The sequence below is a fragment of the Arachis ipaensis genome, chromosome B7 (genome assembly GCF_059453495.1).
Source record: "Arachis ipaensis isolate K30076 ecotype BB chromosome B7, ASM5945349v1, whole genome shotgun sequence".
NCBI lineage: Eukaryota > Viridiplantae > Streptophyta > Magnoliopsida > Fabales > Fabaceae > Arachis > Arachis ipaensis.
Window position 1 is genome coordinate 63,054,602 of NC_142442.1, and position 24,921 is coordinate 63,079,522.

Here is a 24,921-nt window from a genome sequence, read left to right on the forward strand (position 1 = left end):
GATCATGATAAACATCAAGAACACATTTTTGAAAAAATTTTTAATGCAAAGAAAACATGCAAGACACCAAACTTAGAATTCTTTAATGCTTAGACATAAAGAATTCAGGAATGCATATGAAAAACAAGAAAAGACACAAAACATGCAAATGCAAAGATCAAACAAGAAGACTTACCAAGAACAACTTGAAGATCATGAAGAACACTATGAATGCATGAATTTTTTCGAAAAATGCAAGATGAACATGCAATTGACACCAAACTTATAACATGACTCAAGACTCAAACAAGAAACATGAAAAATATTTTTGATTTTTATGATTTTATGATTTTTTTGTATTTTCTTTTAATTTTTTCAAAAATTATTTTGAAAAAGAAAAATAAGGATTCCAAAATTTTTAATATGAATTCCAGGAATCTTATGTTCTTTAGCCTAAAGCTCCAATCAAAGGGTCATGCATGGCTTAATAGCCAGCCAAGCTTTAGTATGTAACTCAGACATGACACGCCTGACATGCCCTACACAGAAGAATTAGACATGGCTTTACAGCCAGCCAGGTTTCCACATGCTTCATGAAACACTAGAATTCATTCTTAAAAATTCTGAAGAAAAATATATTTTTGAAAACATTTTTATTTTAAAAATTTTTTTTTTCGAAAACAAAGGAGAAATTTTTTGAAAGAATTTTGAAAAATTTTTGAAAATAAAACAAAAAGAAAATTACCTAATCTGAGCAAAAAGATGAACCGTCAGTTGTCCAAACTCGAACAATCCCCGGCAACGGCGCCAAAAACTTGGTATGCGAAATTGTTACTCAGGTTGTGAATTATTGTTCGAAATTGATTCCCTGGCGATGGCACCAAAAATGGATGCACAGAACCATGGTCTAAACATATCTTCACAACTTCGCATAACTAACCAGCAAGTGCACTGGGTCGTCCAAGTAATACCTTACGTGAGTAAGGGTCGAATCCCACGAAGATTGTTGGTATGAAGCAAGCTATGGTCACCTTGTAAATCTCAGTCAGGCGGATATAAAATAGTTATGTAGTTTTCGAAATGTAGTAATAAAAGAAGGATAGAAATACTTATGTAAATTATTGGTGAGAATTTCAGATAAGCGTGTAGAGATGCTTTCGTTCCTCTGAATCTCTGCTTTCCTGCTGTCTTCATCCAATCAGTCTTACTCCTATCCATGGCTGGCTTTATGTAAGGGCATCACCGTTGTCAGTGGCTACATCCCCTCCTCTTGTGAAAATGGTCCAAGATGCCCTGTCACGGCACGGCTAATCATCTGAGGTTCCCGATCATGCTGGAATAGGATTCACCCTCCTTTTGCGTCTGTCACTACGCCCAGCACTCGCGAGTTTGAAGCTCGTCACAGTCATTCAATCATTGAATCCTACTCGAAATACCACAGACAAGGTTTAGACTTTCCGGATTCTCTTGAATGCCGCTATCATTCTAGCTTACACCACGAAGATTCCGATTAAGAGATCAAAGAGATACTCATTCAATCTAAGGTAGAACGGAAGTGGTTGTCAGGCACACGTTCATAAGGAATGATGATGATTGTCACGTTCATCACATTCAGGTTGAAGTACAAATGAATATCTTAGAAGCGAAATAAGATGAATTGAATAGAAAACAGTAGTACTTTGCATTAATCTTTGAGGAACAGCAGAGCTCCACACCTTAATCTATGGAGTGTAGAAACTCTACCGTTAAAAATACATAAGTGAAAGGTCCAGGCATGGCCGAATGGCCAGCCCCCTAAAACGTGATCACAGGATCAGAATACAATCCAGGATGATCCAAAGATGTCTAATACAATAGTAAAAAGTCCTATTTATAATAAACTAGCTACTAGGGTTTACAGAAGTAAGTAATTGATGCATAAATCCACTTCCGGGACCCACTTGGTGTGTGCTTGGGCTGAGCTTGAGTGTTACACATGTAGAGGTCATTCCTGGAGTTGAACGCCAGTTTTGGTGCCAGTTTGGGCGTTGAACTCCACTTTGCAACTTGTTTCTGGCGCTGGACGCCAGAATTGGGCAGAGAGCTGGTGTTGAACGCCGGTTTGCGTCATCTAAACTTAGACAAAGTATGGACTATTATATATTTCTGGAAAGCCCTGGATGTCTACTTTCCAACGCAATTGGAAGCGCGCCATTTTGAGTTCTGTAGCTCCAGAAAATCTATTTTGAGTGCAGGGAGGTCAGAATCCAACAGCATCAGCAGTCCTTCTTCAACCTCTGAATCTGATTTTTGCTCAAGTCCCTCAATTTCAGCCAGAAAATACCTGAAGTCACAGAAAAACACACAAACTCATAGTATAGTCCAGAAATGTGAATTTAACATAAAAACTAATGAAAACATCCCTAAAAGTAACTAGATTCTACTAAAAACATACTAAAAACAATGCCAAAAAGCATATAAATTATCCGCTCATCATACGCACAGGCAGAAAAACTCAAAGGTGTGCACACGGACACGGCAGTATGCGCATGCACAAGTCAGCAGCGTTGAATGTAACGTTGGCTCTCCAACGTTGAGGCAAACGTCACTACCAGCAACTTCAGAATTTAGGCAGAATCGTTAATTAGCCAACGTCCTTATTTAACACCATGGTGAGCCAGTTGAATCTGCTTCAACAAAAGGCCAAGGCCCACATCCAAGCCTGAGAGATCCATTGAAGAAAGTGTATAAATAGCTTAGAATTTAAGTTAGGGGGGATTATAGAGAGTACTGAAACTCTGCCCAATTTTACTTTCTCTGCAACTTTTCAATTTTGCAATGTACTTTTCATTTTCATTTTCCATTTTTAGACATATAAACAACTAAACCCCTTTCATTGGGTTAAGGAGCTTTGTGTAATTCAATGGATCAATATTAGTTTTCATTCTTCTTCTTCTTTCTTTTCTCTTGATCTAACTAGAAAGCTTTCGTTCTTCATCCAATTGGATAGTTGTCTTGGAAAATAAGCTATTCATAATTGGATCTCCTCTGAACCTTGGAAGAGGAATGAGGAGATCATGCTAGAAATGCTTTCTCACGTTGGATTAGATTGGGGTTTGGATGGATATCGTGACATGTAATCCTACCAACACTTTGATCTATGAATATGTGTGGTATAATCAGTGACCATACCTCATCTCTTTCCATGAGCACTTAAATCAAGGAATTGGGCAATTGTTCATACTTAGAGAGATTGGATTGCCAAGGAATCGGGATCCAATCACCTAAGATTGCCAAGGAGATTAATGAATGCATTGATTGAGGAAGAGATGAAAATGAATTTGATCCGGAGAATAATAACATCTCCTGACCCCAATGAGCTTTTCCCATCTCTGATCTACCTATTCTTTTACATTCTGTCTTAATTTGATGCTCAATTTCCCCATTCCCATTTAATTTACATATTTGCATACAAGGAATCCACCGATGCCAAATTGGCTTACCCAAGCTTGATTAGTCTGTTATGTAAAGATGCGGCGGTAAAGATGGGTGTGGATGAATATATCCCAGTTGAACGCCCAATCACCAAAAAGGTGATGGATGGAACTCAAGTTCAAGACAACCCCATCAAGAGGAGGGCGCACGAGCTCCTCCCATAAATTCCTCAATTTGAATTCTGGACCCGCTTAGAAGCTTTTGTCACCAAGCTACAAGAAGCTATGGATCAACTCAAAGAAGAGTAACAAAATCAAAATAGCATGCTCTGCAAACTGCTCAAGGAACAGGAGAAGCAGGGGCGTGATCTATAGGAGCTGAAGCGCCAGAAGCTGTCCCCTGAAGCGCCAGACGTCCCACAGATTGAAGGAGCACTTATCTCTCAAAATAAAGGTTGTTGAGTCCTAACTCTGTGATAACTTTTGTTATTAGAAACCTATTTTAAGAGTTACATGAGCATTAGTATTAGAGTCATTTATTTTTATGTCTTTAATTATTATTCCATATGTATTAGTAGCCGCCGTCACTAAGGTGGACCCGCTCCTTAATTTCCTTTCTTTTATTGTTAATTGTTTGTTTTTATGTTTATTTTCTGTCTAAGTCTTGATTTTATTACATGATCATTAGTGTTTAGAGTCTATGTCTTAAAGCTATGAATGATCCCATGAATCTCTCACCTTTCTTAAATGAAAAATACTTTTATTTGCAAAAGAAAAAGAAGTACATATATTTTGAATTTTATCTTGAAAATAGTTTAATTATTTTGATGTGGTGGCAATACTTTTTGTTTTCTGAATGTATGCTTAAATAGTGCATATTTGAAATTGGAATTAAGAAAAGTTGGCTCTTGAAAGAATAATGAAAAAGGAGACATGTTATTGGTGATCTAAAAAAAATCATAAAATTGATTCTTGAAGCAAGAAAAAGTAGTGAAAAAGCAAAAGCTTGCAAAAAAAAAAAAGCAAGCAGAAAAAGCCAATAGCTCTTTAAACCAAAAGGCAAGGGTAAAAAGGATCCAAGGCTTTGAGCATTAATGGATAGGAGGGCCCAACGGAATAAAATCCTGGCCTAAGCGGCTAAATCAAGATGTCCCTAACCATGTGCTTGTGTCATGAAGGTCCAAGCGAAAAGCTTGGGGCTGAGTGGTTAAAGTCGTGATCCAAAGCAAAAGAGTGTGCTTAAAAACTCTGGGCACCTCTAACTGGGGACTCTAGCAAAGCTGAGTCACAATCTGAAAAAGTTCACCCAGTTATGTGTCCGTGGCATTTATGTATCCGGTGGTAATACCGGAAAACAAAGTGCTTAGGGTCACGGCCAAGACTCATAAAGTAGCTGTGTTCAGGAATAAAAAAGAACTTAACTAGGAAAATCAATAACATTATCTATATTTCTGAGTTCCTAAAGAGGCCAACAATTCTGAACTTCAAAGGATAAAGTGAGATGCCAAAACTGTTTAGAAGCAAAAAGCTACTAGTCCCGCTCATCTAATTGGAACTAAGCTTCACTGATATTTTGAAATTTATTGTATATTCTCTTCTTTTTATCCTATTTTGTTTTTGGTTGCTTGGGGACAAGCAACAATTTAAGTTTGGTGTTGTGATGAGCAGATAATTTATACGCTTTTTGGCATTATTTTTAGGTAGTTTTTAGTATGTTTTAGTTACTTTTTATTATATTTTTATTAGTTTTTATGCAAAAATCATATTTCTGAAATTTACTATGAGTTTGTGTGTTTTTCTGTAATTTTAGGTATTGTTTGGCTAAAATTGAGGGACCTGAGCAAAAATCTGATTCAGAGGCTTAGAGAGGACTGCAGATGCTGTTGGATTCTGACTCTTCTGCACTCGAAGTGGATTTTCTGGAGCTATAGAAGTCCAATTGGCGCGCTCTCAATTGCGTTGGAAAGTAGACATCTTGGGCTTTCCAGCAATATATAATAGTCTATACTTTTCCCGAGATTTGATGGCCCAAACTGGCGTCCAAACGCCAGCCAGAGACCCTTTTCTGGCGTAAAACGCCGGAACTAGCACCAAAACTGGAGTTGAATGCCCAAACTGGCACCCAAGCTGGTGTTTAACTCCAAGAAGGGACTATGCACGTAAAAGCTTCAAAGCTCAGCCCAAACACTCACCAAGTGGACCCCAGAAGTGGATTTCTGCACTATCTGCACTTAGTTACTCATTTTCTGAAAACCTAAGTAACTAGTTTAGTATAAAAACTACTTTTAGAGATTCATTTGAGCACTTATGACATTTTTTATATCTCATATTGTATCTTCTACAACATGAGTCTCTAAACCCCATAGGTAGGGGTGAAGAGCTCTGCTGTGTCTCAATAGATTAATGCAATTACTATTGTTTTCTTTTCAATTACGCTTGATTCTGTTCTAAGATACTCACTCGTACTTCAGTATAAAGAATATGATGATCTGTGACACTCATCATCATTCTCAACTTTATGAACGCGTGCTTTATAACCACTCCCATTCTATCTGAGCTCAACATAGTCATTGGGCGACAGCTTGAGCGTGTATCTCTTGGGTCTCTGATCCACGGATTTGACATGCCTCTCCTGACAACAGAGCATTCAAAATTCGTTAGATTAGAACCTTCGTGGTAGAGGCTAGAACCAATTGGCAGCATTCCTGAGATCCGAAAAGTCTAAACCTTGTTTGTGGTATTCCGAGTAGGATCTGAGACGGGATGACCGTGACGAGCTTCAAACTCATGAATGTTGGGCACAGTGACAGTGTGCAAAAGGATAGAGAGATCCTATTCTGACACAAGTGAGAACCGACAAATGATTAGCCATGCGGTAGCTGTGCCTGGTATTTTTCATCTGAGACGAGAGATCCGACAGTTGATTAGCCGTACAGAAACCGTACCTGGACCATTTTCACTGAGAGGACGGATGGTAGCCATTGACAACGGTGATCCACCAACATACAACTTTCCATGGAAGGAAGCCATACATGTTTAGAGAAGAAGACAGTAGGAAAGTAGAGATTCAGACGACAGAGCATCTCCGGAACCTCAACCTGTTCCTCATTACTGAATCACAAGTATCATTCATTTCATGTTATTTACTTTTCATAAACAAAATCATTTTTGTCACTAATCTCCTGACTAAGATTTACAAGATAACCATAACTTGCTTCAAGCCGGCAATCTCCGTGGGATCGACCCTTACTCACGTAAGGTATTACTTGGGTGATCCAGTGCACTTGCTGGTTAGTTGTGCAGAGTTGCAAAGGTGTGATTGCAATTCTGTGAACCATTGATCAACCAACCAATCCCTGTGGGATTCGACCTCACTCTACAGTGAGTTTTTACTTGACGACAATTCGGTGCACTTGCCGGTAGAAAATTGTTGAGAGGCAGTTTTCATGACATCAGTAATAACCCATGTGATCTCTCTCCATTATTTTTTCTTAGCACAAAGCACCAAACAGAATTAAACGTACCATGTGGTAAACAGGAAAGCAAAGAAGAAAGAACATAAAGGAAAATAAAATAAAATATAAAAGAAAACAAAAATAAAAGAAAAATAAAATAAAGAAAATAAACTGAATAATTAAGAAAATAAAATAACTAATAAGCAAAAAGGAGTATAAAATTTAAACTCAATAAATAAAATAACTAGGAAGAATAAAACAACTAAGGGGACACCAAACTTAATTTCAGAAATTAAAAGAAAAAAAGAAAAAAACTTAAATAAAATAAATCAAAATATATTTTTTTTAAATTTAAAGAAATAAGTTAAATGCAATCAAAGTAAAAACACCTAATCTAAGAAATCAAACAACCAGTAGTTGTTAATCACAGTCAATCCTCGCCTTCGACAAACTCGGGTTGAAAGAAAAGGATATAAAGGCATATCTAGACAGCCTCTTTGGGCTGGGAGATACATGGTGCGGAATTTATAACCCACAAACTAACCGGCAAGTGCACCGGGTCGTACCAAGTAGTACCTCAAGTGAATGAGGGTCGATCCCACGAGGATTGATGGACTAAGCAACAATGGTTAAGTGATTTACTTAGTTAGACAAACAGAAAAGAGTGTTGAGAATTCAAATGCATCAAACAGTAATTCAGAGAATCAGAAAGCAAGCAGTAAATTGGTGTAAATAATAAGGAGAAAACAGTTAAGGCTTCAGAGATATCTATCTTCTGGATTGACTTTTCTTACTAACTATTTTAATCATGCAAGATTCAATTCATGGCAAACTATATGTGACTAAACCCTAATTCCTTAGACCTTTTTAGTCTCCTCTAACCTTCATCAACCGCCAATTCCTTGGTCACTGAATTCTAATTAGAGGGTGAAGTTCAATTCTAGTTTATATGCCACAGAAACCCTAATTACCCAAATATAAGAGGATTATATGTCACGTATCCCGTTAAGTTCAGATAATTAGAAATTTAGGAGAAATTGTTTTCAAGCTGTTGTTCAAGTAAAGAGCTTTTCTAAGTTATACAAGAACTCAATTAGAACAAGGGTCATACTTCCGTTCCACCCAGATCCATAAGATAAAGAACGAAAACAATTCTTGAAATAAAAATCAGTACATGAATTAAAATAGAAAAATAATAGTATCAATCCATACAATAGGCAAAGCTCCTAACCTTAACAGTGGAGGTTTAGCTGCTCATGGTTCAGAGAGAAAATTAGGATTCTGTAAAACTATAAAGTGCGGAATGAGGTATGAGAGAAGAGATTTTCCAAAGGGCTTATTCTTTTACCTTTTATATCTAATCCTATTTAATGTAAAATATATTTTTTAGAACTAAATAATATATTTTCCTATTTGTAATTAAAATAAAGTTTAATCAAAATAATTAAGGAATCACATGCTGGCTCGTTAGCAAGAAGGGGACCACTGCAGACTCCAAAGCTGGTGCCAAACTTAGAGTTTCTCAAGTTTGGTGCCTGATGAGCGGATAATTTATACCCTTTTTGGCATTGTTTTTACATAGTTTTTAGTATGTTTTAGTCACTTTTTATTATATTTTTATTAGTTTTTATTCAAAAATCATATTTTTGGACTTTACTATGAGTTTGTGTGTTTTTCTATGATTTTAGGTATTTTCTGGCTGAAATTGAGGGACCTGAGAAAAAAATCTGATCTAGAAGATGAAAAAGGACTGCAGATGCTGTTGGATTCTGACCCTCCTGTACTTGGAGTCGATTTTATGGAGCTACAGAAGCCCAATTGGCGTGCTCTCAATTGTGTTGGATAGTAGACATCCTGGGCTTTCCAGAAATATATAATAGTCTATACTTTTTTTGAGATTTGATGGCCCAAACTGGCGTTCAAAGTCAGCCTAAAACATCTTGGTGTGAAACGCCCAAACTGGCACCAGAATTGGAGTTAAACGCCCAAACTGGCACCCAAGCTGGCGTTTAACTTCCGAAACAGCCTATACACGAAAAAGCTTCAATGCTCAGCCCAAGCACACACCAAGTGGGTCCCGGAAGTGGAGTTCTGCACTATCTGCACTTAGTTACTCATTTTCTGTAACCCTAGGCTTCTAGTTTAGTATAAAAACTACTTTTAGAGATTTCTTTTATATCTTTGGAATATCTTTTGATCACTTTGATCTTAGAGACCATTGTTCACATTTTGGGGACTGGCCTCACGGCCATGCCTAGACCTCTTTTCACTTATGTATTTTCAACGGTGGAGTTTCTACACCCCATAGATTAAGGTGTGGAGCTCTGCTGTTCTTCATGAATTAATGCAATTACTACTATTTTCTATTCAATTCATGCCTACTTCTTCTCTAAGATATACTCTCGTACTTAATTCAGTTAAGTCAGAATGAAGGGGTGACCCATGACAATCACCCAATCTTCGTTACTCGCTTAGGCAAGATCGCGTGCCTGACAACCACAAAATGGTCTACATGATGTTCAACGTAGTCATTGGACGACAGCTGGAGTATACTCTCTTGGATATCTAATACACGGACCGAGTCTGTGAGATTAGTATCTTCGTAGTATAGGCTAGAATTATTGGCAGCCATTCCTGGGATCCGGAAAGTCTAAACCTTGTCTGTGGTATTCCGAGTAAGATCCAAGAAGGAATGACTGTGAGGAGCTTCAAATCTGCAAATGTTGGGGGCAAGTGATAGTGTGCAAAAGGATCAATGGATTCTATTCCGACGCTAGCAGGAACCGACAGATGATTAGCCATGCGGTAGCTGTACCTGGTATTTTTCATCCGAGACGAGAAATCTGACAGTTGATTAGCCGTGCAGAAACCGTAGAGGACCATTTTCACTGAGAGGATCTTACAGCTTGCCATGGAAGGAGGTAACGCATGGTTGGAAGAAGGCAATAGGAAAGCAGAGGTTCAGAAGCAACAAAGCATCTCCAGACGCTTATCTGAAATTTCCACCAATGAATTACATAAGTAACTTTATCTTATTTTATGTTTTATTTATATTTTAATTATCAAAACCTCATAATCAATTGAATCCGCCTGACTGAGATTTACAAGGATGACCATAGCTTGCTTCAAGTCGACAATCTCCGTGGGATCGACCCTTACTCACGTAAGGTTTATTACTTGGACGACCTAGTGCACTGTTGGTTAGTTACGCGGAGTTGTGAAGAAGTGTTAAGATCACGATTCCGTGTACCAAGTTTTTGGCGCTGTTGCCGGGGATTGTTCAAGTTTGGACAACTGACGGTTCATCTTGTTGCTTAGATTAGGTAATTTTATTTTATGTTTAATCTTTTTATTTTTAATTTCGAAAAAAAAATTCAAAAAAAATTTAATTTTGTTCTTCAGAATTTTTAAGAATGAATTCTAGAGTTTCAGATGATATGTGAAGCCTGGCTGGCTGCTAAGCCATGTCTAATTTTTTGGACTGAGGCTTCCACTTATCATGGCAAGAGCCTTTGGATTCCCATCTATTTGGCTGTTGTATGTCTGAATTTGTATTCTGAAGCTTGGCTGGCCATTTGGCCATGTCTAAATTTTTGGACCGAAGCTTTCACATAAAGCTTGGCTGGCTATTTAGCCATGTCTAAATTTTTGGACCGAAACTTTAGAATAACATTGCATGATTCCTGGAATTCTTATTAAAAAATTTGAAGTTCTTTTATTTTCTTTTTCCACAATATTTTCGAAAAATACAAAAAAAATTAATAAAATCATAAAAACCAAAAATATTTTGTGTTTCTTGTTCGAGTCTTGTGTCAAATTTTAAGTTTGGTGTCAATTGCATGCTCTTTAATTTTTGAAAATTCATGCATGTGTTCTTCATTGATCTTCAAGTTGTTCTTGATGATTGTCTTTGTTTGATCTTTACATTTTCTTGTTTTACGTCTTTTCTTATTTTTCATATGCATTCTTGAATTATTAGTATCTATAGATTAAAAATTTCTAAGTTTGGTGTCTTGCATGTTCTTCTTTTCTAAAAAATTTTCAAAAACATGTTCTTGGTGTTCATCATGATCTTCAAAGTGTTCTTGGTGTTCATCTTGACATTCAAAGTGTTCTTGCATGCATTAGTTGTTTTGATCTTAAACTTTTATGTTTTGTGTCATTTTTGTGTTTTTCTCTCTCATCATTAAAATTCAAAAAATCAAAAAATATATTTCCCTTGTTTTACTCATAAAATTCGAAATTTTGAATTGATTTGGTAAAAAATTTTCAAAATTTAGTTGTTTCTTATTATTCAAGTCAAAATTTCAATTTAAAAAAAATTCTATCTTTTTCAAAAATCAAATCTTTTTTATTTTTTATTTTTTTTGAAAATTTTAAAATTGAGTTTCAAAATCTTTTCCTTATTTTTATTTCATATTTTCGAATTTATTACTAACATTTAATATTTTGATTCAAAAATTTTAAGTTGTTACTTGCCTATTAAGAAAGGATCAATCTTTAAATTCTAGAATCATATCTTTTAGTTTCTTGTTAGTCAAGTAATCAACTTTAATTTCAAAAATCAAATCTTTTTAATTTTCTTTTCGAATCTTTTTCAAAATAGATTTCAATCATATGTTTTTCAAAACTTAATTTCAAATCTTTTTCTAACTTCTTATCTTTTCAAAATTGATTTTCAAATCTTTTTCCATTAACTACTTGACCTTTTGATTGTTTTACCATTTTTTATCTTTTTCAAAATCACCTAACTACTTTTCTCTCTCCAATTTTCGAAAATAACTAACCCTTTTTTCAAAATTCTTTTTAATTAACTAATTGTTTTAAGTTTTAATCTTATTTTATTTCTTTTAACATTTTTGAATTCTAACCAATAATTAAAATAAAAACAAAAATATTTTTCTTTTCTTTTTAATTAAAAATTCGAAAACTCTCTCTCTCATCTCTTTCTATTTATTTTATTTATTTACTAACACTTCTCCTCTTCTTAAAAATTCGAACCCTCTTCCTCTCTCTGTGTTCGAATTCTTCTTCTTCTTCTTCCTTTTTCATTCTATTCTTCTATTCTTCTACTCACATAAAGGAATCTCTATACTGTGACATAGAGGATTCCTATTCTTTTTTGTTCTCTTCTTTTTCATATGAGCAGGAGCAAGGATAAGAACATTCTTGTTGAAGCTGATCCAAAACCTGAAAGGACTCTAAAAAGGAAGCTAAGAGAAGCTAAAGCACAACACCCTGGAGAGGACCTGACAGAATTTTTTGACAAAGAAGAAGAGATGGCCGAACCCAATAACAATGGTGGAGATGCAAGAAAGATGCTTGGTGACTTTACTGCACCCACTTCTGACTTCTATGGAAGAAGCATCTCAATTCCTGCAATTGGAGCAAACAATTTTGAGCTTAAGCCTCAATTAGTTTCTCTAATGCAACAGAATTAAAAATTTCATGGACTTCCATTGGAAGATACTCATCAGTTCTTAGCTGAATTCTTGCAAATCTGTGATGCTGTTAAGACCAATGGGGTTAATCCTGAGGTCTACAGACTTATGCTTTTCCCTTCCCTGTAAGAGAGAGAGCTAGGACATGGTTGGACTCACAACCTAAAGAAAGCCTGAACTCTTGGAAAAAGGTGATCAATGCTTTCTTGGTCAAATTCCTTCCACCTCAAAAATTGAGCAAATTTAGAGTGGAAGTCCAAACCTTCAGACAGAAGGAAGGTGAATCCCTCTATGAAGCTTGGGAAAGATACAAGCAATTGATCAGAAGGTGTCCTTCTGACATGCTTTCAGAATGGAGCATTCTATGTATATTCTATGATGGTCTGTCTGAATTATCCAAGATGTCATTGGATCACACTGCTGGTGGATCTCTTCATCTGAAGAAGACGCCTGCAGAAGCCCAGAAACTCATTGAAATGGTTGCAAATCACCAGTTCATGTACAATTCTGAAAGAAATCCTGTGGATAATGGGACAACTCAGAAGAAAGGAGTTCTTGAGATAGATACTCTGAATACCATATTGGCTCAGAATAAAATATTGACTCAGCAAGTCAATATGATTTCTCAGAGTCTGACTGGAATGCAAGCTGCATCCGGCAGTACTAAAGAAGCTTCCTCTGAAGAAGAAGCTTATGACCCTGAGAATCCTACAATGGAAGAGGTGAATTACATGGGAGAATCCTATGGAAACACCTATAATCATTCATGGAGAAATCACCCAAATTTCTCATGGATGGATCAGCAGAAGCCTAATCAAGGCTTCAATAAAAATAATGGTGGAAGAAATAGGTTTGGCAATAGCAAGCCTTTTCCATCATCTTCTGAGCAACAGACAGAAAATTCTAAGCAGATTTTCTCTAACTTAGCAACCATAATCTTTGATCTAAGTAAGACCATTGACAGTTTCATGACTGAAACAAGGTCCTCCATTAGAAATTTGGAGGCACAAGTGGGTCAGTTGAGTAAAAGAGTTACTGAAATCCCTCTTAGTACTCTCCCAAGCAATACAGAATAGAATCCAAAGAGAGAGTGCAAGGCCATCAATATACCCAACATGGCCGAATGCACAGAGGAGGAAGAGGCAGTGAATTCCAGTGAGGAAGACCTCAATGGAAGTCCACTGGCCACTAAGGAGTTCCCTAATGAGGAACTAAAGGAATCTGAGGCTCATACAGAGACCATAGAGATTCCACTGAACTTACTGTTGCCATTCATGAGCTCTGATGAGTATTCTTCCTCTGAAGAAGATGAAGATATTACTGAAGAACAAGTTGCTCAGTATTTAGGAGCAATCATGAAGCTGAATGCCAAGTTATTTGGTAATGAGACTTGAGAGGATCAACCTCCATTGCTCATCAATGAACTAAAAACCTTGGTTCAACAGGAATTACCTCAGAAGAAACCAGATCCCCGAAAGTTCTTAATATCTTACATCATAGGCACCATGACCTTTAAGAAGGCTCTGTGTGACCTTGGTTCAAGTATAAACCTCATGCCACTCTCTGTAATGGAGAAACTAGGGATCCTTGAGGTACAAACTACAAAAATCTCACTAGAGATGGCAGACAATTCAAGGAAACAGGCTTATGGACTTGTAGAGGATGTCTTAGTGAAAGTTGAAGGCTTTTACATCCCTGCTGATTTCATAATCCTAGACACTGGGAAGGATGAAGATGAATCCATCATCCTTGGAAGACGCTTCCTAGCCACAGTAAGAGCTGTGATTGATGTGGACAGAGGAGAGTTAGTCCTTCAATTGAATGAGGACTACCTTGTGTTTAAGGCTCAAGGATCTTATTCTGTAACCATGGAAAGGAAGCATGAAAAGCTTCTCTCAATACAGAGTCAAACACAGCCCCCACACTTAACTTCTTAGTTTGGTGTTGGGAGGCCACCACTAAGCTCTGAGTCTATGTGAAGCTCTCTAAGAGCTTCACTGTCAAGCTATTGACATTAAAGAAGCGCTTGTTGGGAGGAAACTGATAAACCCCAATTTTGTGGTTTATCTTGTATTTAATTTGGGGGATTTTATCACCTTTTCTCACATTTATTCAATGAAATAGCATGGTTTTACAATTCTCCCTTGATTTGTGCTTAAATGTGAAAACATGCTTTTCATGCCCTAAAATTAGTGATTTTAATTTACTTTAATTCTATTCGATGCCTTGATATGTTTGTGGAGTGATTTTAGGTTCATAAGGCAAGTATTGGATGGAAGAAGTGAAGAGAAAAGCATGCAAAGTGGAAGAACTCATGAAGAAATGAAGGAACTGTAAAGCTGTCAAGCCTGACCTCTTCGTACTCAATCGACCATAACTTGAGCTAGAGAGGTCCAAATGAGGTGGTTCTAGTTTCGTTGGAAAGCTAACATCCGAGGCTTCGAAATGATATAAAATTTTCCATGTTGCCTGACGCATAGGGGCACACACGGGCCATGTACACGCACGTGCCGATGGAGCACGTGGGTCTACTAAAGAGAAATCGTGGCCAGCGATTTCTGAAACACTTTGGGCCCAACCCAACTCATTTCTGATGCTATTTCATGCAGAATTCAAGCTTGGGCAAGGGGGGAGCAATTGTTTGTAGCATTAGCATCATGTAGGTTAGTTTCTAGAGAGAGAAGCTCCCTCTTTTCTCTAGAATTAGGTTAGGTTAATTTCCATCTTAGATTTAGGTTTAATTACATGTTTTTATCTTGTTTCTTTTATGATTTCTTATGATTTGTAATGTTAATTTCTCTTTTATGTTCATAGATGCTCTTGTTGGATTTGATTTACTTTTAATGTAATTTAATGTTTGATGTTTCTTTATTGTTGATTTGAGTTGTTGATCTTGTTTCCTTGCAATTTGTAGTTGGTAGATTTTACTATTCTCGCTCATTTACCATGCTTTCCCTTTGTACCCACCAAGTGTTTGAAAAAATGCTTGGTTGGATTTTAGAGTAGATTTTTGAGCATTCTTGGCTTGGAAAGAGTAATTAGGCAATTGATAAACCACTATTTTATGGTTTATAATGTGTTTAATTGTGTGGTTTTATCATGATCTTTACCCACTTATTCATATGATTAGCATGCATTTATATTTCCTTCCTAAAATTATTACATGATTGAAAACTTGCTTCCTAGAGACTTTTAATTATGTATTTTAATTCTCCTTTATTCCATTCGATGCCGTGATCTGTGTGTTAAGTGTTTCAGGCTTTACAGGGCATGAATGAGTTGGAGATGGAAGCTTGCAAAAAATGGAAGGAACACAAGAAATTAAGGAGATGACCGGCGAGAAGTGACGCGGCCGCATGGCTCACGCAACCGCGCGGAAGAGAGGAAATCGCAGTGACGCGGTCGCATAGCTCACGCGACCGCGCGGATTGGAATAGTACAAGTGACATGGAGGCGTGGACGACGCGCCCGCGTGGCAAAGAAAAACGCCGCATGACGCGTCCGCATGAATGACACGATCGCGTGACAAGCGCGATCTGCATAATCTGCAGAATTCGCTGGGGGCGATTTTGGGCCCTGTTTTGACCCAATTTTCGGCCCGAAAAAGCAGACTAGAGCCAGAGGACATACAGAAACCCAAAAGAACATTCATTCTACACAGTTTTTAGTTTTTAGATCTAGTTTTACTCCTCCTCTAGGTTTTTCTCTCTACACATTCATAGTTGTTAGGATTTTTATTTCGATTGCTCTTTGCATTGGGATATTGAGAAGAGTTATTACCTCATCAAGATTTCGTCATTCTAGTTCGTTTTCTTTACTTGGCTTTACTCTTCCATGTCCTTTAATTTACTCAATTTTACTATTGGATTATTTTAGAATTTTTTAATACAAGAGTTACTTTTATTTTTAATTGATTCCTTTGAGTTTTATTTATCATGTCTTTCATTAGTTCCCTTTTATATGTTATGTGTTCCATAATCACAATGAGCGAGTAGTTCCCTAACTTGATGGGGAGTTGATTGAAAGGAACCCTTGAGTTGGAATACTCAAAAGAGAGATTGTAATTGGGTTTACTGTTGGATGGCTCTCTATTCACTAACGCCAGTCCTTCCAAGTAAGCGGATTGGGACTTGTGAGTAGAAACATCATTCCAACTTGTTTGACTTTTCTTTACTTAGTAAGGGATAACTAAACAGAATGACCTTCAATTATCAATTAATCTTGAGAGTAATGCAACAAGAATAGGGCTTCCAACTAATCTACTCCCAGTCAAGGCTTTTATTTAAATTACTTAATTTCCCCAATTTAATTTCCTGTTTATTCAACTCAAACTCTTTCTGAAAATATCTTATTAATAAAATAGCATACCTTTCTACAACTCGTTGGGAGACGACCTGGGATTCATACTCCCAGTATTTTAAATTTTAATTTTTGTGACAACCTTTTGGTGCACGAATTGTGACTCTCTTACAATTTCGCACATATGACCAGCAAGTGCACTGGGTCGTCCAAGTAATACCTTACGTGAGTAAGGGTCGAATCCCACAGAGATTGTTGGTTTGAAGCAATCTATGGTTATCTTGTAAATCTTAGTCAGGAAGTCAATTATGTTTATCAGTTGAATTGCAAATAAACAATAGAGCATGGATTAAAGGTTACTTGTTATGCAGTAATGGAGAATATGTTGGAGTTTTGGAGATGCTTTATCTTCTGAATCTCTGCTTTCCTCTGTCTTCTGATTCACGCACGCACGTCCTCCTATGGCAAGCTGTGTGTTGGTGGATCACCGTTGTCAATGGCTACCTTCCATCCTTCCAGTGAAAACTACGCTCACGCGCTCTGTCACAGCACGGCTAATCACCGGTTGGTTCTCGATTCGGTTGGAATAGGATTTACTATCCTTTTGCGTCTGTCACTAACGCCCAGCCTTCAGGAGTTTGAAGCTCGTCACAGTCATTCAATCCTTGAATCCTACTCGGAATACCACGGACAAGGTTTAGACTTTCCGGATTCTCATGAATGCCGCCATCAGTTCTAGCTTATACCACGGAGATTCTGATTAAGAGATCTCAGAGATACTCATTCAATCGGATATAGAACGGAGGTGGTTGTCAGGCACACGTTCATGGTTTGAGGAAGGTGATGAATGTCACAGATCATCACCTTCATCACAGTTAAGCGCGAATGAACATCTTAGATAGGAACAAGCGTGTTTGAATGGAAAACAGAAATACTTGCATTAATTCATCGAGACACAGCAGAGCTCCTCACCCCCAACAATGGGGTTTAGAGACTCATGCCGTCAGAGAATACAAAGTTTAGATCTAAAATGTCATGAGATACAGAATAAGTCTCTAAAAGTTGTTTAAATACTAAACTAGTAGCCTAGGGTTACAAAATATGAGTGGACTATGATGGATGATGCAGAGATCCACTTCTGGGGCCCACTTGGTGTGCTGGGGCCCACTTGGTGTGTGCTGGGGCTGAGACTTTAAGCAATTCACGTGCGGAGGCCATTTGTGGAGTTGAACGCCAGTTTTTATGCCAGTTTGGGCGTTCAACTCCAGTTTTTGATCCTTTTCTGGCGCTGGACGCCAGAATTGGGCAGAGAACTGGCGTTGAACACCAGTTTACGTCGTCTATCCTTGTGCAAAGTATGGACTATTATATATTGCTGGAAAGCCCTGGATGTCGACTTTCCAACGCAATTGGAAGCATGCCATTTCGAGTTCTGTAGCTCCAGAAAATCCACTTTGAGTGCAGGGAGGTTAGAATCCAACAGCATCAGCAGTCCTTTTTCAGCCTAAATCAGAATTTTGCTCAGCGCCTTCAATTTCAGCCAGAAAAATACCTGAAATTACAGAAAAACACACAACTCATAGTAAAGTCCAGAAATATGAATTTTTCCTAAAAACTACTAGGAATAGACTAAAAACTAACTAAAACATACTCTAAACTATATGAAATTATCCCCAAAAAGCGTATAAAATATCCGCTCATCACAACACCAAACTTAAACTGTTGCTTGTCCTCAAGCAACTAGACAAATAAAATAGAAGACTAATAGGTTGAGAAGCAATAATATCTCAGAGTTTTTGATTGAAGCTCAGATTCTAATTAGATGAGCGGGACTAGTAGCTTTTTGCTTCTGAACAGTTTTGGCATCTCACTTTATCCATTGAAGCTTAGAGTGATTGGCATCTATAGGAACTCAGAATTCAGATAGTGTTATTGATTCTCTTAGTTCAGTGTGATGATTCTTGAACACAGCTTCTTTATGAGTCTTGGCCGTGGCCCTAAGCACTTTGTTTTCCAGTATTACTACCGGATACATAAATGCCACAGACACATAACTGGGTGAACCTTTTCAGATTGTGACTCAGCTTTGCTAAAGTCCCCAATTAGAGGTGTCCAGAGTTCTTAAGCACACTCTTCTTTTTGCTTTGGACCTTGACTTTAACCGCTCAGTCTCAAGTTTTCACTTGACACCTGCACGCCACAAGCACATGGTTAGGGACAGCTTGGTTTAGCCGCTTAGACCAGGATTTCAGTCGTTTAGGCCCTCCTATCCACTGATGCTCAAAGCCTTGGGATCCTTTTTAATTGCCCTTGCCTTTTGGTTTTAAGGGTTATTGGCTTTTTCTGCTTGCTTTTTTTTTTTCTGCAAGCTTTGTTCTTTGCTGCTTTTTCTTGCTTCAAGAATCATTTTTATGATTTTTCAGATTATCAATAACATGTCTCATGTTCATTATTCTTTCAAGAGCCAACATATTTAACAGTCTTAAACAACAAATTCAAAAGACATATGCACTGTTCAAGCATTCATTCAGAAGACAGAAAGCATTGCCACCACATTTAACCAATTAGAATTTGTTTTATTTAAACTCGAAATTTTATTGCTTCTTATTCAAAAGATCTACTATTTTATTCATGTTTAATGATGATGAGAAAAATAAACTATAGCTTAATTGGAGATAAAATCAAATAGATACTAATTACTATTATATGACTTCTAAGGTAGACTTTTTATAAGGACACTGTCACAGAGTTAAGGCAGAAATTGGAAATTAACAACCTTTATTCTGGGGGTATGGGGGTTCCTCTGATCCTTGGGAGGCTTGGTATTACAGAAGATTTCTGGCGCTTCAGTTCCCTTAAGTCACGTCCCTGCTCCTCTTGTTCTTTAAACATATGGGTCAGCATTTGACTGTGTTCCTTCTGTTGTTTTATTATTTGCTCCATAGCTTCCTGTATCTTGGTGACAGACGTCTCAAGATATTCCCAATATTCTGCTTGAGGAATCTCTGGGAGGAATTCCTGTGCTCTCTTCTTGATAGGATCCTCCTGTGCTTGTTGTCTCTCCATTGATGCTTTGGTGATTGACTTTTCAATTAGGATATATTCAGTTATTCCCATCTTGACTCCAGCGTCCTTGCAAAGCAGAGAAATCACGCTTGGATAAGCCAACCTGGCCTCTCTTGAATTTTTATTAGCTATCTTGTAGAGTTCAGTGGAAATCAGCTGATGAACCTCCACTTCCTTCCAAGTCATGATGCAATGAATCATCACTGCTCTTTTAACTGTGACTTCAGGATGGTTGCTAGTGGGCAACAGAGAACGCCCAATGAAGTCCAGCCATCCTCTGGCAACTGGTTTGAGATCCTCTCTCTTGAGCTGATTTGGGACGCCCTTGGTGTTGGTGGTCCACCTGGCTCCAGGGATACATATGTCCTTTAGAATCTTATCCAGGCCAATGTCTGCTCTCATCATCCTCCTGTTGAAGGAGTCTGGATCATCCTTTAACTGAGGTAGCTTTAATATCTCTCTGATCTTGTCAGGGGTGGTATGAACAATCTTTCCCCTGACCATGCTCCGAAATTCATAGCAGGCAGTTCCAGATAGTCTTTGCTTGTCAGTCTGCCACATGTTAGCATAGAACTCCTGGACCATGTTCCTTCCTACTTTCGTTTCAGGATTAGCTAGGACTTCCCAGTTCCTGATTCGAATTTGCTCCTGGATCTCCGGATATTCATCTTCTTTCAGATCGAATCTCACTTCCGGGATCACTGATCTCAGACCCATTACTTTAAGATAATGGTCTGAATGTTCTTTAGATAAGAACTTCCCTTGATTCTAAAGTGATTTTGGAACGCTCTCTTTCTTGCCTCTTGGAGTGGATTGTTTTCCTTTGAGAGCCATAATCTTAGTAGTGATTTCGGATAAACACACCAAACTTAGAGGTTTGCTTGTCCTCAAGCAAAAGAAAAGAAAGGAGAGGGATAGACGGAGATTGAGTAGCACTTGTGGATGAAGGAGGGGGGCCGAACCCAATTTAAAGGGGTGGGGGGTGGTTTTTTTCGAAAAATTGGAAGAGATAAGATAAAAAGATTGAGTTGAAAAAGATAAGATAGAAGATAGAGTTTAATTTTGAAAAGATATGATAGATTTTTGAAAAAGATAACTCTGAATTTTGAAAAAGATAATATGGATATTTGAAAAAGATATGGATTAGTTGAAAAGATTTTTGAGTGAAAAAGATAGATTTGTTTTCAGAAAAGATTTTGAAAAGAGTTGGATTGAATTTGGAAAGATGGATTTTTAGAAATTAAGGATTTTAGAAATCAGGGTTCTTGATATGTTCATGTAAAAATCATGCATTGAAGCATAAAATTTGAAATTAAAATGGAAATACGTGTGGGATTACTGGATTTGGCTCCTCCTTGTCCACCTGGCGTTTGAACGCCCAAACACTGCCTGTTTTGGGCGTTCAGCGCCCAAATGCTGATCTCCTGGGCGTTCAGCGCCCAGTTGCTGCCATTCCTGGCGTTCAACGCCCAGTGGGTGGCCATTTCTGGCGTTGAACGCCCAATTGCTGCCATTACTGGCGTTCAGCGCCCAGTGGATGCCCATTTTGGGCACTGAACGCCCAAAATGCCTCTTTACTGGCGTTTTCTTGCCATTGAGCTCTTTTACTCTGTTTTGTGTGCTGATTCCTTCTGTAACCCTGTAAACTTATACAAATGATTTTGTACCTTAGTGTCAGTGAACTTTATATAAACAAATAAAAATAAAAATAGGGCAAAAATGCTTAGAGGATTGATGCCCCATGGCTGGGTTGCCTCCCAGCAAGCGCTTCTTTATTGTCTTTAGCTGGACCTTGCTGAGCTTTTAATCTAGCTTCAGCCTTGAGCATTCTTGCTCAATGTTGCCTTCAAGATAATACTTGATTCTCTGTCCATTGACAATGAACTTCTTATCAGAATCAATATCTTGAAGCTCCACATAACCATATGGTGACACACTTGTAATCACGTATGGTCCCCTCCACCGGGATTTCAGTTTCCCGGGGAATAGCCTGAGTCTAGAGTTAAACAACAGGACCTTCTGTCCTGGTTCAAAGATTCTAGATGACAGCTTTCTGTCATGCCATTTTTTTTATTTTTCTTTATAAAGCTTGGCATTTTCGAAAGCTGTGAATCTGAATTCCTCTAGCTCATTTAGCTGGAGCAATCGTTTTTCTCCTGCTAATTTGGCATCAAAGTTTAGGAATCTGGTTGCCCAGTAGGCCTTATGTTCCAGTTCCACGGGCAAGTGGCATGCCTTACCATACACGAGTTGGTATGGAGAGGTTCCTATAGAGGTCTTGAATGCTGTTCTGTAAGCCCACAGAGCATCATCCAAGCTCCTTGCCCAATCCTTTCTACGGGTATTTACTGTCCGTTCCAGGATTCTCTTTAATTCTCTGTTAGAGACTTCAGCTTGCCCATTGGTTTGTGGATGATATGGTGTGGCCACTTTGTGGCGAATGCCATACCGAACCATGGCAGAGTAAAGCTGTTTATTGCAGAAGTGAGTGCCCTCATCACTGATTAACACTCTAGGGACACCAAACCTGCTAAAGATATGTTTCTGGAGGAACTTCAGCACTGTTTTAGTATCATTGGTGGGTGTGGCAATAGCCTCAACCCATTTTGATACATAGTCAACTGCCACCAGAATATAAGTGTTTGAGTATGATGGTGGGAAAGGTCCCATGAAGTCAATTCCCCATACATCAAATAACTCTATTTCCAAGATTCCTTGTTGAGGCATGGCGTAACCATGAGGCAGATTACCAGCTCTTTGGCAACTGTCACAATTACGTACAAACTCTCGGGAATCTTTATAGAGTGTGGGCCAATAGAAGCCACATTGGAGGACCTTGGTGGCTGTTCGCTCACCTCCGAAATGGCCTCCATATTGAGATCCATGGCAATGCCATAGGATTCTCTGTGCTTCCTCTCTGGGGACACACCTACGGATAATTCCGTCCGCACATCTCTTAAAGAGATAGGGCTCATCCCACAAGTAGTACTTTGCATCAGTAACTAATTTCTTCTTTTGTATTCTATTGTACTCTTTGGGTATGAACCTTGCAGCTTTATAGTTTGCAATATCGGCAAACCATGGTGCTTCCTGAATGGCAAATAGATGCTCATCAGGGAACGTCTCAGAGATCTCAAGAAAGGGGAGGGACGTCCCTTCCATTGGCTCTATCCGGGACAGATGATCAGCTACTTGGTTCTCTGTCCCTTTTCTGTCTCTTATTTCTATATCAAACTCTTGCAGAAGCAATACTCATCTGATGAGCCTGGGTTTTGAATCCTGCTTTGTGAGTAGATACTTAAGAGCAGCGTGGTGAGTATACACAATCACCTTTGATCCTACTAAGTAGGATCTGAACTTGTCAATGGCGTAAACCACTGCAAGTAATTCCTTTTCTGTGGTTGTGTAATTTTTCTGGGCATCATTTAGAACGCGACTGGCATAATAAATGACATGCAGAAGCTTGTCATGCCTCTGTCCCAATACTGCACCAATGGCATGATCACTGGCATCACACATTAACTCAAATGGCAATGTCCAGTCTGGTGTAGAAATGACTGGTGCTGTGACCAGCTTAGCTTTCAGCGTTTCAAACGCCTGTAGGCACTCTGTGTCAAACACAAATGGCGTGTCAGCAGCTAGCAGATTGCTTAGAGGTTTTGCGATTTTTGAAAAATCCTTTATAAACCTCCTATAGAATCCTGCATGCCCCAGAAAGCTTCTGATTGCCTTAACATTGGCAGGTGGTGGTAATTTTTCAATTACCTCTATTTTTGCTTGATCCACCTCTATTCCCTTGTTTGAGATTTTATGCCCAAGAACAATTCCTTCAGTCACCATGAAGTGACACTTTTCCCAGTTTAAAACTAGGTTGGTTTCTTGGCATCTTTTCAGAACAAGTTTCAGGTGATCAAGACAGGAGCTGAATGAGTCTCCATATACTGAGAAGTCATCCATGAAGACTTCCAGAAATTTTTCCACCATGTCAGAGAAAATAGAGAGCATGCATCTCTGGAAGGTTGCAGGCGCATTACATAGCCCAAATGGCATCCTTCTATAAGCAAACACTCCAGATGGACATGTGAATGCTGTTTTCTCTTGATCCTGGGGATCCACTGCAATCTGGTTATAGCCTGAATAGCCATCCAAAAAGCAGTAATAATCATGACCTACTAGTCTCTCTAGCATCTGGTCTATGAATGGTAAAGGAAAATGATCCTTTCTGGTGGCTGTATTGAGCCTTCTATAGTCAATACACATGCGCCACCCTGTAACTGTTCTTGTAGGAACCAGTTCATTTTTTTCATTATGAATCACTGTCATGCCTCCCTTTTTTGGGATGACTTGAACAGGGCTCACCCAGGGGCTATCAGAAATGGGATAAATAATCCCAGCCTCTAGTAACTTGGTGACCTCTTTCTGCACCACTTCCTTCATGGCTGGATTTAGCCGTCTCTGTGGTTGAACCACTGGTTTGGCATTGTCCTCCAATAGAATTTTGTGCATGCATCTAGCTGGGCTTATGCCCTTAAGGTCACCTATGGACCACCCAAGAGCAGTCTTGTGTGTCCTTAGCACTTGAAGAAGTGCTTCCTCTTCCTGTGAATTTAAAGCAGAGCTTATGATCACTGGAAAAGTGTCACCTTCTCCCAGAAATGCATATTTCAAGGATGGTGGTAGTGGCTTGAGCTCTGGTTTAGGAGGTTTTTCCTCTTTCAGAAGAAAGTTCAGAGGCTCTTTCATGTCCACTGAATCCTCCAAATCAGGCTGAACATCTTTAAAGATGTTTTCCAACTCTGATTCGAAACTCTCAGCCATGTTGATCTCTTCTACCAAAGAGTCAATGAGATCAACTTTCATGCAGTCTGTTGATGTGTCTGGATGCTGCATGGCTTTGACAGCGTTCAACTTAAACTCATCATCATTGACTCTCAGGGTTATTTCCCCCTGTTGGACATCAATGAGGGATCGTCCAGTTGCTAGGAAGGGTCTTCCTAGAATGAGAGTAGCACTCTTGTGCTCCTCCATTTCCAGCACAACAAAGTCAGTGGGAAAGGCGAATGGCCCAACTCTGACAATCATGTCTTCAATCACGCCTGATGGGTATTTAGTGGAACCATCAGCAAGTTGGAGACATATCCGGGTTGGTTTAACCTCTTCAGTTAAGCCAAGTTTCCTGATAGTGGATGCAGGTATTAGGTTGATGCTTGCCCCAAGATCGCATAAAGCTGTCTTGGTGCAATCACCTTCTAATATGCATGGTATCAG

General features: G+C 38.5%; 1 protein-coding gene and 1 non-coding gene across 2 annotated transcripts in view; one reads left to right on the forward strand and one right to left on the reverse strand.

Moving 5' to 3' along the window:
• The window catches only part of LOC107607327 (uncharacterized), a 69,909-nt gene that overhangs the window by 21,770 nt on the left and 23,218 nt on the right, over positions 1-24,921 (forward strand). The window lies entirely within an intron of this gene.
• Positions 12,528-12,631, reverse strand: LOC148552808 (small nucleolar RNA R71). Its single transcript, XR_015893615.1, has one exon. It is a non-coding gene; the product is annotated as a small nucleolar RNA R71 (small nucleolar RNA).